At 44.7% G+C, this 12,964-nt stretch overlaps 1 protein-coding gene across 3 annotated transcripts in view; it reads right to left on the reverse strand.

Moving 5' to 3' along the window:
- DRG1 (developmentally regulated GTP binding protein 1) overlaps positions 1-12,964 on the reverse strand; it is a 36,508-nt gene extending 23,544 nt beyond the window's left edge. The window contains exons 1-2 of one of the 3 annotated variants that reach the window (XM_081122873.1): positions 12,890-12,964; positions 6,400-6,459 (exon numbers count right to left, since the gene is read on the reverse strand). The gene's annotated coding sequence lies outside the window, so the exon portion shown is untranslated. Of the gene's footprint in view, positions 1-6,399; positions 6,460-7,794; positions 7,814-11,940; positions 12,017-12,889 lie in introns of those variants that run through there. The other 2 variants (XM_081122872.1, XM_081122874.1) reach the window with 2 other exon arrangements.

Raw genomic sequence — 12,964 nt, forward strand, 5'->3', positions numbered from 1 at the left:
GATGGTCAGGGCCTGGCACAGCTCAAGGTAATTGCTCAATATGCTGGCCAAATTGAATTAGTCAGTGTGCAGCTTTCTAATCCTGATGTCCTTAAAAGAAAAAGACACCCCAGTTTTTCTGGGGCTTTAGTGGAAGATAGTAAAGCTAGCCCCTCATTTATGAAGATGTTTTCAAGCTGATGTTTTCATGACATGTAATTGCATCAGGAAGATCCCTCATCTTGTGAGGTATCTGCCTGGTTCATAACAACCCACATTTTCTGAGAACTGCCCTCTACACACAGTGTGGTTCAGGGCAGCCATTTGGTAGGACAGGACCCCTCCCTTTCTCCTGGACACAGGGGGATGGTACCAGGGTTTATAAGGGACCTGAGCTGGTCTCATCCAATTTTCTCTCTGAAAGATTCAGCATTGGAGCTCAGCAGTTCCAGTTGGTTTGTAGAGTAGATGGAATGAGGCACATGACAAAATTTAGGAACAACAGTACAGCCATCTTCTGCCATGTGCCCGGGTAGATAGAGAAGGCCAATCTGTAGAATGCAAGATTGCTCAAGAGAAGGAAACGAGGGCTGGCTCCCGGCAGCTGTGTTTGTACCATGGGATCCTGTCTTTGACCGTAACTGACTGGACCTTCGTGGCAGCGGATCCAAGTCTAGCCAATTCTAGTCCTTCCCCTGGGGAACTTGGTGAGAGGTCCAGTCTTTCTGTGTGGCTGGAACTACACATGTGACACTGGAGAGCTGGGGAACGGAATGTCTTCTCTCCATCCAGACCAGAGAAGCACAAATCTTGTCTGCAGCCTGAGAAAAACACACTGGAGACAAATTATGGACAGAAAGGATTTCCTTGATCCCCAAAGTATTCTCCCTTCTTTTGGGCCTGCTGCCATTCCTGTTTGTGGGTTCCAGAGGACACTTTTGTGTCTTTTAAATAAAGTTCTTTTTTATTTACAGAGCTTGAGTTGACTTTGTTATTTGCAACCAAAAGAGCTCTAACTGATTTTCAGGACTCCTGACTCTTTCCCAGGCCTCCTGAGGCCCCATTACTTGTGGGTTCAGTGAGATGTGACAGTGCCCTTCCGGTAAATTCATATTCTCTTCACTTAAGCTAGTTTGAATAGATCTTTGCAAAGAGCTTTGACTAAAACAACATATGCCTGTGTGCATGTGGAAGTCAACATCAGACAAAGCTCCCCCAGCCCTATTCAAGTTGTCATTTCATGTCTGTTTTTACTGGCCTCTCTGCAACTTACTCAATCTTTAGATGCCACATGTGCATGCCTAGGAGAACACAGGAAATGACAGGAGGTTTCCCCTAAGGAAGCAAAGAACAAGACTTAGGAGGATCTAGGTTTGAGTCTTGGCTCCATGCTTTAGCTTCAGACTTTGGGCAAGTCCTAGACCCTCCTTTAACCTCAGTCTGTGCATCTCTAAAATGGGAGTAATAATCCTCACTTTCCCAATCACACAGACTTGTTAGGTGGTCAAAGAGTATAAGAGATTCAACAGTGTAAAGAACTTATTTTATAATGACTACAAAGTGAATAGATGGTTATGTAGAACATTATGAAAATTAAGAATAACATGAAAGGGAAGTAAAAAAAACTCTTGTAATTCTGCCCCCCAACTAAATTTCCCCTGGTAAGATTTTACTATACTTCCTCAAATCTTTTTTCTCTATGTACTTTCTTTTTTCCTGACAAAAATGGGATCCTACTGTTTTGTATGAAGTAGGATGTCTACTCTTTTAATTCAACAACAACTTGTGAATATTTTTCAAAATTATTCCAGTTCATTTTGAATGGCAGTATAGTTTCATCCAAGAGATGAATCTTACAACTGTTCCCCATTCACTTCAAGATCCCATGCTGGACACTAAGGCAGGTTAATGGAGGGAGAGATCAAAGATACTGGAGTAAAGGCCAGAGATCGAGAAAGACTTCATTCCACTTGAACTTTGAATGTGTTTGTGAATGTATTACCTATTCAAATGAACAGATGGATGAAAGTCTTCAGAGGCGTTGAAATCTGAGCTGACTATTGAAAACAAGCAGGATGTTTTTTAGAAGAGAAAATGTAGGGAAAGGGGAATTCTTAATAAAGGAAATGAAGCAACGGTGTAGAGGAATGAAACAAAAGTGGATTATGGGACAGATTTATATAGCTAGAAAAAGGTCTAACATCAGGAGCTGGCAAGTGCAAAGTGAAGATTTGAACCCAGGCCTGCCTGGTTCCTCAGTGCTCCCTAGTAACCACTATCCCTTTAGCAGGGATCTGGGTCCCCCTGGATTTGGGGCAGATTGCTTCCCAATCTGGGTCTCTGTCCAGGCTTACTTCCTGTGAATCCAAGTTCTGACTTACCACAAAAATGTTTGTTGACCACCCAGAGTCTGGTGGGTCAGATGAGCCTGCTATATAGGTGGGGGCTTTTGCAGGGGTTTCTAGGACTTTCTAAGAAAGCTCTGAGTTTCTAGGAAGCTACCAGGGACTGGTTTTGAGGCCCAGGCCCCATCTCAGAGCACTTCTGTGGTGGGGGTACAGCCTGCAGGCTCAAAGCATTTGACCTGGCTGCCCAGGGTCATATATTATATCCCATTGGCAGAGAAGGGCCCACCTGGGAATCCTGGGGGCAATTTCCAGGCACATAAAATGGCAAATGTAAGTCAGAGCACTTCTCTGAGAGGAGCTATTCCAGGGATGATAAACTGGGCCCACTTGCTTGTTCCATTTCACCAGCACGACGTTTATTGAAAAGTTCGGACTACTTACCGAACACTTAAATATGGGAAATTTTCTAGGTTTCTAGATGCTCATTGTTAGATGGGCCAGGTACAGAAACCCAGTTACAGAAACCCACCAGGGCAGAAAGCCCCGGATGCCTAGCAAGAGACAAAACTGGGAAAACCACCTTGTCCCCAGGGCAACCTATCTTCCCCCAGCATATCGCTGGACATGGGGTTTAGACCCCCTGAGCTTTTCCTCCCTCAAGATAACATCTAGGACTCAGCTGTATTTTAGCTCCAGGCCCAGCAAAACCAGAGAAGTGGCACTTTAGTTGCCTCAGGACCAGCTACATTGATTAATGACCCCCTGCCCTGGCACCGACCAATCAGTGGAGACCACCACCCTGAAAGAGCGCACCTGGAAAGCTCATGAATAGTCTATTGAGACCCTCCCCTGAGGCCTCCCCTAAGATTTCCACCTGCAAGAAAGAGATAAATATTCTCAGGACAAAGGACTCAGGCATGCTCCCCACCAGAGGAGCACTCCAGCGCCGCCATCCCTATCCCTCTTCTTCCCTCTGAGGGGACCCCACGAGAGACCTGCAACCAGGGGAGCAATGGGCAGTGGCAGCTCATCCTGGGCTTACCCCCTGAACCTGTCTCCAAGGTCCCTGAAACAGCCCAGCCTCAGCTCTCCTGTTACATCTTCCATGCACCTTCCTTGTTTCACCATCCTAAATATATTTTTGCTGCCATCATGGACCCAGTACCTTTTGACTCAGTGCTGTGTAGCCCTTCTCTTTATTTATTTTTTAATCCTCGCCTGAGGATATTTCTTTCATTGCTTTTCAGAGAGAGTAGAAGGAAGAGAGAAACATCGATGTGAGAGAGACACATCGATTGGTCGCCTCCCTCACTCACCCCAACCAGGGTCAGGGATGGAGCCTGCAACCGAGGTGCTTGCCCTTGGCCCGAACTGAACCCAGGACCCTTCAGTCTGCGGGCTGACGCTCTAACCACTGAGCAAAACAGCTAAGGCGAGCCCTTCTCTTTGGATATCCCCGTGCCCCATCCCCTTTCCTTAAATAAATTCAGTTTTTCTTTATTCATCATCTGAGATGCTACTTATCCGCCTAAGCACGGCCGACCTTAACCTTTCACACTAGAAATAGAGGGAGACAGTTTGTGGCGCCAATGGTGTTTTCACAAGGAGTTTTCTCCTGGGTGTCGGAGATAAGTAGACTTTGGGCAGGGGGCTTAAAACAACAGAAATTTATTCAGAAGTCCAAAATTTAGATTTTAAAATAAGAATAACTATATAAATTACCGGAGTTTATCTAAATAAACTGGCTCAGGAAGTTGGGGTGTCATTCTAAGGCCATTAATGGTGAGTCATAGTTGAGGATACAAGCAGAAGCTTTCAGTTCAAGGTACTCATTTACAAAAAACACTGCCAAGCCCCTTGAGGTTCCTTCCTAGGGAGACCCCCCAGCTCCCATCTGTGCAGACCTCACATTGCATGATGCACATGGAGAAGCTGGAAAGTCAAGGGGATGGAGCAAACCCACATCCTCAGGACTTCGGGCAGGTCTCACTTGATTCTGAAAATCCATTTCTAGCAACTGAGGTACGGAAAATAGGAACAGCATCAGCTTCTTGTCAGACAAGGAGGTCTGAACCCATTTCCAAGCTATGAGATTTGGGGGAATTTAATTCTCAAGGCTTAGAGGGTTCTTACAGAAATTAGTGAGAATATTATTATGCGTATTGTAAATGCTTAACCAAACGGTAGCTATGTTGTTGTTGTTGTTTGCAAGTCAGTGTTAAATGCTGTGATGAGGGAAGCATCAGAATTAGATCATATCAGGGAAGATGGAGGATCAGGGTGGGCTTCCTACAAGTTATAGCCAAATTCTGAGTGGTAAAAAAAGAAAGGCCCCAGGGTATTTCTTTTCTGGCAGCTGGTCCTTTCTGAGTAAGCATGTAGCATATTGCAGTGCCAGGTGATTCCCAAACCCTTGGGGGTGGAAATGGGATGGACAGGGGAAGGGGGAGGGGAGGGGGAGGAGAAGGGGAGCGAAGGGGTGGGTGGAGTGTCAGGTTACTTGAGATTCTGGAGGCACCAGCCCAAGGGGAACTGCTCTTGGACTCCTGGCATAGGTAGGCTCTCAACCTTCACCTCAGGCACAGGAGTCCTGGTTTTCTGGCCAAGGCTTTTGCTTCAAAAGAAACACATACTAGTAGCTGGACCTTGGAAACTAGCTGGAATCTCTGTCTTTGTGACCCTTGTTAAGTCCCTTCCTCTCTCTAGGATTCAGTTTCCTCACCTGTAAAATGAGAGAGTTGACCTAGATCAAGGTCTCAAACTCAGGTAACTCCAGGGCCCAGTGTAACTTGGTGGGGTGTGTGGGCCAAATGGGAACTCCAGAGCTGAGGAAGTGACCGCAGCAAAGGGGCAGCCAGAGCCCAGCGCGTCGTGGGAATGTGGGCCCAGTATTGTCAGGTCTTCCCATTTTTCATGAGTGAGAGGTTAAGGTTGGTGGTGCGCACCGGAGGCTAAATATCCATCTCAGATGGTGAATAAAGAAAAATTAAATTTATTTAAGGAAACGGGGATAGGGGTGGAGATATCCAAAGGGAAGGGCTACACAGCACTGAGTCAAAGGGTATTATACATAGTCCAATGTATAAAAACAGATGCCTGTTTTAAAACTTCTGCTACATTTGATGTGCAAAGATGTCTATCTCAGTGCTGACTATAAAAACAAAGAAAAGTAAAAGAATACAACCTAAATGTCCAACATAGAAAACCCATTAAAGATTCAAGGTACAACAGTCCACCTGGTAGGTAAGCTTTACAGCAGTGAAAACAATATGTACTTATTTTATTATTATCATTATTATTGATTTTTAGAGAGAGAGAGGAAGGGGGGGAAGAGAGAGAAACATCGATGTGAGAAGGGAACTTCCATCCCACATCCCGCTCCAGGGATTAAGCCCACAACCTGGGCATGTGCCCTGACTGGGAATCGAACCCGCAACCTTTCCATGCACGGGATGACACCCAACCAACTGAGCCACACCAGCCAGGGCTACTTATTTTATTTTTAATATTTATGTAATGACTTGAAAAGTACTCATGGATTCTTCCTTGTTTTTCAAATTATACAAGTAATCCCTTTTCATTATAAAAATAAAACACTATAGAAATGTTTAAGGTGAAACGTGAAGCTGCCTACAGGCATACCTACCTCCATCTGCGGTGTTCACATGCAGCGTGTTCGTGACATCTGGTACAATGACGAAGCAGGATAAAATTGTATGTATTCATTAGTATTATTTTTTTTAAACTATGTATTGAAATAGAAAAAAGGTATCTGTACAGAAAAAAGGTATCTGTACAGCCATTTTCATAGCAGTATTATTCACAACAGCTAAAACGTGGAAGCAATCCGAATGCCCATCAATGAGTAAATGGATAAGCAAAACAGGTATGTACATATAATGGAATATTATTCAGCCTTAAAAAGGGAGGAAATTCTTGCATATGCTACAACATGGATGAATCCCAAGGACATTATGCAAGTGAACTAAGCCAATCATAAAAAAAACAACACTGAAACACACACACACACACAAAATCAAAAACCCCACAGATACTGTATGATTCTACTTACTTGAGGTACTTAGAGTAGTCAAATTCCTAGAGACAGACAGTAGATGGTACTTTCCAGGGTCTGGGGAGAGAAGGGAATGGGGAGTCACTATTTAATGGATATACAGAGTTTCAGTTTTAGAAGATGAAAAGAGCTATCGAGATGGATAGTGGCGATGGTGCCCACCTTATGAATGCATTTAAAACCACTGAACTGTACCCTGAAAAGGGGTTAGGATGATAAATTTCATGTTATGTACATTTCATTATAATTTAAAAAATTGAGGAGGGGGAAGGCTAGACAGAAAGACACCAACATTTTAGTACTTCTGTTTGGATGGTTGGGGCTGTGGGTAATTTTTTGTTTTTCTTTATTTTCCAAATAATTATTATGGAAAAAATAAACATTAAAAATAAAAATGATAGGGTCTTTTCTTTTTCTTCATCCTACTTAACCCAACCACCAGTGTTAGTTCAAGATTTCGTTTGTGTGCAGTCTGGCTGTATCCAGACCAGGCTGGCCATCTCTGTGGCTAGCCATTATAATGAGAGCTACTCTTGGGTTTTTTTGTTGGTTTTTTGAGCCAGCTCAAAAATAAGGAAATGGAGCCTCAGAGAAGAGCAGTGCTCTGGAAAAAGCCTAAGGTAGAGACCCAGCATGGACATTCTTAAGAGGTCATTTTTGCCCACATCTTGTGGTCTCTCCATTGAGATTAGTTCAGTACGACAAACGTGAAATGTATTGAGTACTGACCATGTGCCAGGTTCTGTGTCCTGTGCCAAGGGCGGGGGGACAGGACTGACTCAGGGATCATTCTGCCTTCTCAAGTCTGGTTGTGCTAACTAACACAAAGTGCTGGTGATTGGACCCGGAATCTTCAACTAAAAGCTTAATTCAGCCCAAGCACCATCACCTTTGTTCAAGCAACCGACCCTGCTGTTGAACATTTAGATGGTTTCCAGTTTTCATTATTAGAAACAGCGCTCCAGCGAATATTCTGGAACCTATATCTTGGGGCACAGCTGTGCTTATTTCATCCAGATTCCTACAAATTAAATTGCTGGGTCAAAGGGTAAGTGTATTTCCTAGGCTTTTAAAACATTGCCAGGCCACTTTCCAGAAAGTTGCAGCAAGGTACCCTCTCAGCAGCAGGATATGAGAACACTGGGTCCTTCCCTGCTCTAGCCAGCCATGATGGTAGTTTGCAAGATATTTCACAACTTGATAGCCACAAATGATTTTTAAAAATATGCACTGTATTCCTAACATCTAAAACAAAAGAACCTCCTAAAACCTGTTGCCTAGTAGGTGCTCAATATTTACAAGTGCCATGCTGGCCAGTGGAGACACTGTGGGGACGAGATAGTCCCCTCTGTCTAGTGAAAAAAAAAAGACAATTTAAGAGGTAATTATTACCTTGAGGAGCAGTGGTGTCAGAGCTGTTGGGAAAGAGGCAAGGGAAAGCTCAGGGCACTATTGGAAACATAACAGAAGGACCTAACTACTTAGGGTCTCTAGGGCAGCCTCTTCAAGGAAGCTGCATTTAAACAGAGATCAATTAATACTTTGGAAATAGAATTTGGCTTTTACAGGCTCTTTGCATATCCTCTTTTGTGAGTTGCTTGCTTATGTCCTTTGCACATTTCTTCCTATAAGGTATTCTTAAAAAAATTTTTTTTTAAAAATTGAGGTAAAATTCACATAACATAAAATTCACCATGCTAATCATTTTAAAGTGTAATATTCAGTGGCATTTAGTACATTCACAGTGTTTTGCAGTAGGGAGTTCTCTTTTTAAAATTAATTTATTTTGAAAATTTCAAATTCACAAAATGTTTTAAAACCAGTAAAAGAAATATCCTAATTTCCCAGGGTGTTTATTTTTAATCGATCTTTAAGAATTTTTTTATGTTAAGGATGTTGACTCTCTCTCTGTCAAATGTAGCCATTTTTTTGCAGTTGGTCATTTGCCCTTCGTGTGTGTGTGTGTGTGTGTGTGTGTGTGTGTGTGTGAGAATGAGAGTGCCATGGTTTATCATCTGCCCTGTTTCCTGCCCCCATGCCACCAGTGGCACCTTAACTCTCCTTCGGTTAATCAGGAACAAAAAAGAAAACCCTCATAGATTTGCATGTAGAAAATATAAAACAACTGCATATGAGAATTTTTTTTCTTTTTTGTTGCTGATTAACTGAAAGGGAGTTAAGGTCTTGCTGGTGACACAGAAGCAGGAAACATGGCCCATGATAAACTGTGGCCCACAGCGTCCCTGTCATCTCTCAAAGACCACAGCACAGACTGGCAGAGATAACCCGGGTTGGGGTTGGGGGGCAGGAACTTCTGAGCCTCTGCCTCTTGCAGGATCCTCGATGAAACTCAAAGAGCTGGGCCTCCAGAACAGGCAGATGATTTAAACACTCTTCCCAGTCACAAAGGAAATTCAATTTCAAAAAACAAAAGCAGCTCAGGGTTCAGCGGAGAGAGCCTGGCTGTTGGAGTCAGGGAGGACTGTGTCTCCACCCTCCACTGTGCAGGCTTGGACGAACCGTCCAACTTCCCAGTTACCTGACCTATAAAAAGCGGGCAATGATCCTCCCCTCAGAGGAAGGTTGGGGGCACTAAGTAAACTCTGGCACAGTTCACCCAGAGCTCCTCTGTCAGCAAGGGCCAGAGGTGCAACCTGAACTCATGTCTGTCTGGCTCCACACCCTGAGCTCTGCTTCTGCACGAGGTGCCAATATTGCTCAATGAATGGTGTTGTCACTATTGTTATTAGGAAGCCAAACACTGCCTAGCACCGAAGAGAGTCAGAGGGAGGTGGGTTAGCTTCACATGCCTTCTAAGTAAGCCCGATAAAGGCGAGTGGGGTGTTTCTTGCTGTCTGGCAAAAACAAGGTGCCCCTCTCCCGTGTTTCCCTCCATCACCGCCTCCAGCTGGGTCCCTGGCTCATGGCCAATCACTCAACAAAGCCTGGCAGCCTGGGTTTGCGGGAAGGCCCCACAGGCAGGCTGAGGTCCCGGTGCCACTCTGTCTTTCAGATGCTTTGGGTCATCCCTTCCCCTTCCTCACCTGGCTATGCCTCAGTTTCCTCATCTGTAAAATGAGAATCCCAGAGTGGGTGTTACTAGGATTACAGAGGGTAAACCAAGGACAGTTTTAGTACCATGGCTGGCACAGTGTTCAAAATATGTTTGTTTATTATCAACGCCCTGTCCCTGTTCTCGGGGAACTTTGAATCGCATTAGAAGGAAAATAAATTGTTATGAGACAAGATTACAAAGCAGTATAGAAAACAGGACCCAATTATGTGAAAACAAAAACATACATATTTAGAAAGGGAAAAGGACTGGAAGGAAATGTTGGCAGTGCTTAACTGTTGGTGGTGAACTTACAGAGGAATATTTTTCTTTCTTTGTTTTCACGTATCTACTACTTTCTCTGCAATGCATTTTTACAATCAAGAAAAGGAAATAAATATTGAATTATGTTGTATACCTGAAACTAATATAATGTTATATGTCAATTATACCTTGATAAAAAAAAAAGAGCAAAATTTTTAAAAAGTGAATAAATTAAAGCTCTGAGAGCTGAGAGGAGCTATCACTTGGATCTGGGCTCCTGGAAAGGATGCCCCAGGGGAAGTGGGATTTCAGTAGGATTTTTCAATGATGGGAGAATTTGAAGAACTGGGGAGGTGAGCCAGGAAAAGCCTTTATTTCTTTGTGGGGTTTTTGTCTATCTCCTCCCCTAGGCTATGGGCTCCTTGAGGGCATGGTCCATGGTCTAGCTTGTTCACTGCTATATTCCTAACAATCTAAAACAAAAAAAACCTCCGAAAACCTGTTGCCTAGTATGTGCTCAATAAATACAGATCTAGCAACTGAATAGCCCTGACAGCTCCACTCAGCCTGGGAGACAAGGATGCTCTCAGTTCATTGTCCAGCTGGTGCACAGCCAAACAGAGGTGCAGTTTCCATGACAACAGAAGGGGCCAGTCAGGCCAGCAGCAGGAGACAGACACAGGGATTGTGAGTGCTGCATCTCTTCGAGGTGCAGCCTGGAAATTGGGAACATGGCGATGGGCTTTTGCCCTTCCTTCCTTCCTTTCCTCCCTTCCTTTCCTCCCTTCCTTCCTCCCTCCCTCCCTCCCTCCCTCCTTCCATCTGAGGACATTTTTTCTATTGCTTTTCACAGAGAGTGGGAGAGAGAGGGAGGGAGAGAGGGAGAGAGACACATCAATGTGTGAGAGACATATCGATTGGTTTCCTCCCGCATGTGCGTGCTGGACCGGGGCTGGAGATGGGGCCTGCAACCAAGGCACTCGCCCTTGACTGGAATCTAACCTGGGACCCTTCAGTCTGAGGGCCGATGCTCTAACCACTGAGCCAAACCGGCTAGGGTGTTGTAGGCTTTTCAACAGACGTTGAGCGGGGAAAAGGAACTTCATAAATACGGTTAACTCAGTTGCTTACTGGACAGGTTTGTCAAATAAATCAATAAATGCTCAAGAGGGTAGTTGGGTCTTTAATGGCAGGTGAAAGGCTCTTAGTACATGGAAGGCCAGAAACTCAGGAAAGTGTGGTTCTAGTCTGGACCCTGCTGTGTGACCTTAGACAAGTTACTTAACCTCTCTGGGCCTCACCATGTTTATTCATAAAATGGGAGGTTTAACTAGCTCTAAAATTACTTACAAAAAACACCTGTGTGGTAGGAATGTAAAATGGTATAGCTGCTGTTTTCAACAGTTTGGGGGCTCCTCAAAAAGTTAAACATAGTAATATCATATGACCCAGCAATTCCACTTGTAGGTATATACCCAAGAGAATTGAAAACAGGTACTTAAACAAATTCTTGTACTCGAATATGCATACCAGCACTATTCTCAATAGCCAAAGTGCCATGAATGGATGAATCAAGAAAAGGTGGGGTACCCATACAGTGGAATTCAGCCATATAAAGGAATAAAGTACTGATACCTGGAAAAAATTGTAAGTAAAAAAAGCCAGACTCAAAAGTTCAAATATTGTATGATTCTATTTATATTAACTATCTAGAGCAGGGAAACCCATAGAGACAGAATGCAGACTGGTGGTTGCCAGAGGCTGGAGGAAAGGACTGGGTAGTGACTGCCTAGGGTACACAATTTTCTTTTGTGGTAACAAATGTTTTGGAACTTGATAGAGGTGTTGCTTGCACCACAGTGTGAATGTAATACATGCTAATGAATTACACACTAAAATGGTTAAATTTTATGTGAATTTCACCTCAATTAAAAAAAATTAAGTGTCCTGTAAGCATGCCCTGTAGCCTGAAGTTACAGAATGGAATTCTGGGAGCCTAAGAGATGGGCAAGGCTGAAGGTCAAGAGATCATTATAGCATGCTCCCCCCCCCCCAATTATACTGCTAAGGTGACATGCAGCTGAGGACAGAACTTGAATCTGGATGTCTCTGGCTGTATCGCCATGGTGGCACCCTAGGCCACTCAAGTTCCCTCAGCTTGAGACTTTCTATCTTAAAAATGGAGTCGATGCATCTTCCGTTTTCCTCAGAGCATTGTGTACCTGTTTTCATAGGGCGAACCCTCTGGGATGAAGCCTGTCACAGCACCTTTTTCTAAGCACGACAGATTGAGAGCCAGTTCGTCCCATGAGGAGCCAGTAAGGGGGTTCAGACGCCACTGGTAAGGAAGGGGCACACTCAGGTTAACCAGTTGGATTCCTGGTTCTCCCACTATCTGTGTGGCCTTGGGAAAGTCACTCATTTCCCCCTTTCTTCAGCGGTAGATTGGAAATAGTTATGTCTCTACCTTGGAGAGAGGATGTGCTCTAGCATGGGCACTCAATAACCAGATCCCTTTCATCTTTTTTTGGTGGCTCCTCCCTGCAGCACTCTGAAACATCAAAATGGCCAGTTCCAGAATCCACTCAAGAATCTCTGAGCCCTGGCTCAGGGAGGTTAAGGCACTAGCCCGAGGTGACCCAGCTATTTTTGGCTTAGAACAAACACAAATAGCCTGGCTCTGAGTTCAAGAACTTTCCTCAAGTCTCTAAGCTTCATCTTTTCTCTCCAACAGGCTTTTGGCACCTACTACACCCTAGGAAGGGCGGAGGTGTGTAAGGAGAGAAATCCAGCCCAGAATTAGGGGCTGTGCAGCCACGACCTTCGAGTCTTCATCACTTCCTGAGACAGGTGCTGCCACCCCCAGTGCACATATTAGGAAAACTGTGAGTCTCGGAGAGGCCAGCTGACTGGAACCAGAACACATAACCAGTCAGCGGAGTTCCCGAATTCGAACTCGGATCCTCCCGCGGCGCCACGCGAGGAAGCCCCCGAGGCGCGCGTGGCTCGCCGCAGGGAAGGCGAGCGGCGGTGGGAATCCCGAGTGGAGCTGGAAGCCTGGCCCGTTCATTTGCATGCTAATACCCAGAATGCTTGCCCCCTCCCCCCGCTTTTCTTAATGGAAGCGCTCAGTTTGGAGTTTGGAACTGAGGAAAAGTTTGGAACACATACTTCGCTCCTTCTTTGCAACTGTGGGAACTTCCCGCCCGCACACGCGGTGCCTGCGGCTCAGAGCTCCAAGTCGGG

This window comes from Miniopterus schreibersii (genome assembly GCF_964146895.1).
Source record: "Miniopterus schreibersii genome assembly, chromosome: 20".
Classification (NCBI taxonomy): domain Eukaryota; kingdom Metazoa; phylum Chordata; class Mammalia; order Chiroptera; family Miniopteridae; genus Miniopterus; species Miniopterus schreibersii.